The following is a 2,216-nucleotide window of genomic DNA, read 5'->3' on the forward strand; positions in this document are numbered from 1 at the left end:
CGACGCCTCCGCCGTTTTGAACACGACGTGGTATTCTATCCACAACAAAATGGTGACACCCGACGTGCGGCGAGGTGATGCGGCCTACACTGAATTGGATCGAGGTGGCTTGCGGTGCACACAGAGAGAGGAACTGGGCCCATTACTTTCAGGTAAGCTGGTTAACTGTTTGGACCTTAAGGTCCGGAGTTTCTGGCTTTTCGGCGGTAAACTAAATTAAGACTAAATTCAACTTCCTCTGTTCGTGTGCGTGCGGCCATCTCCGGAAAATAAAGATGGTTTTATTTAAGATAACTCCCGGTGATTCGTGTTAATTCTGACGCGATGGATTACGATATTCAGACGGTTTTAGCGCTGAATGCTTACTTAGTCATTTTTAGGTAGTTTTCACAAGTTTTGTGGACTTGTGCCGGTGGACGGCTGAAGGCCTACCGGAAGTCACGTGGGTGACAACGTTTTCTCTCATAATTCAGCGGGATTTGCCATCCAAAACTTTTGTCTGACGGGACTTAGGTCTACAGCGTTTCACAAACGTCTGTAGGGGCTGAGGGTCGGGCCTCCTCTGGCTAGTGTTGACTGCGGCCTGAACTGGACTCCATTTTTTACTTTAGCTTTGAGAGAAAATGAGTGAAATAGCATAGTGTTTACCAAATTTCATGTGATCGGGGATCGCATTAGTTTTAGGACGTTGTAATAACTTTGTTTGAGCCGTGTTTTGTATGTCGTGTGAACGCTTCAAGGGGGACGCGTTGGGAGAGACGTAACAAAAAAAAAGAGAGAGGGGGGAGTGAGCTGTGTGTGGGCGGAAGCTCAGGGTTGCTTTTCTCTTTTTTCTGTGTGTCGGAGAGAGTCTGCTTGGAACCGTATGTGTGTGTGGTAAAGCACTCGTGTGGGGGAAGGGAGCGTTTCTTTGTTCCACACACGAGGTGAAGGCTTACGCGTGTTTTGTTTTGTCTTCGTTTCTGCGTCAGAGGTGTCTTGTGTGATCGGTGCTTCCGTATCCTGACCGGAAGGGGGCGCTGCTGTGAGGCAAGGACGGGTCTGGCCGCTGGGTTGTTCCGTACCAGACTTGTGTTTGTTTAATTACGGCTGCAGCCAGGAGTGAATGACAATAACATATTTGAATGCCTGGGTGTGTGAATGTTGTTATCAGGTGTGGAACTCATGAATGTGGTACAGGTGAAGCCTGTGGAAAATCTATAGGATCATATCAGAGGCAAATTGCATGACTTATAGGGAGTATCAAAATGAACAGGAGGTAATTAGTTTGAGATCAGGGGGCCACTAGCACAAACAAGCGGAAATGAGCTTTATGTACCAAAATTAAGGGGGTAGAGCTTGATTTTTAATGATTTAGGCTGTGCAAGTTGGATTAATTTAAAAATATAGCTGATTGGCGTGTCACAGCTAAATGGTATCTGATATGGGAACAGGGATAGCTGAAGATCTTTCAAATATTTGCTGATAGCCGTCGGAGGCCAGACAGAAACGGAGATGGGAGCAGACACAAGGTTAAACGAAACAATTTTCTGTATGATAGGAAGGAGGCAGTGAACTCTGAAACAGAGAATGGTTTGAATCTCAAGGTGAGAGGGGACATCACGTGTACGAGCTGTAATTAACCAGGAGATGGAGTCAGAGTGAGTCAGCTGGAGAAGGTTGAATCATCTTGGAGTCAGCTTAGACAGTAGAGGGTTGAGATGTCAAAGCGAACGAGTGGAAGAGAAATATTGTAGAGGTGGTCTTGGTGGTACTGAACAAATTAGATTATCTTTCTTCTTGGAATTGACAATAAACTCAGGTTTTAAACTCAACTGCAAAACAACAGAATAAAATGAGTAATGGCCAAAATCCTTGACACTTGTAAAATATAGAATTCTATTCTGGTCAAACAATACCTTGCCGGACTCAAATTGAAAAAGTTAAATACGTTAGGAAACTAAACTCAAATTGAAAAAATTAGATTAAATTATACAGCCATAACTAAATTCAAATTGTAAATACTTGGGTTAAATAAATCAATCTTAATTGTACTCGAATTGAAAAACTTCAGTTTAAGTAATCAGTCCACATGAGTTGATCACATATTGGAAATGTTTAGCATTTAGGAGCTGTTTCCTTCTAAGAGCTGCAGGGACTAGGTTATTTATGGGACGACGACAATTCTAGTGGGTAAACGCCATGAATTTAACTTTATTATTTGAGACTTCACACAG

Source organism: Nematolebias whitei, chromosome 7 (genome assembly GCF_014905685.2).
Source record: "Nematolebias whitei isolate Nwh7 chromosome 7, NemWhi1, whole genome shotgun sequence".
In the NCBI taxonomy this organism is placed as follows: domain Eukaryota; kingdom Metazoa; phylum Chordata; class Actinopteri; order Cyprinodontiformes; family Rivulidae; genus Nematolebias; species Nematolebias whitei.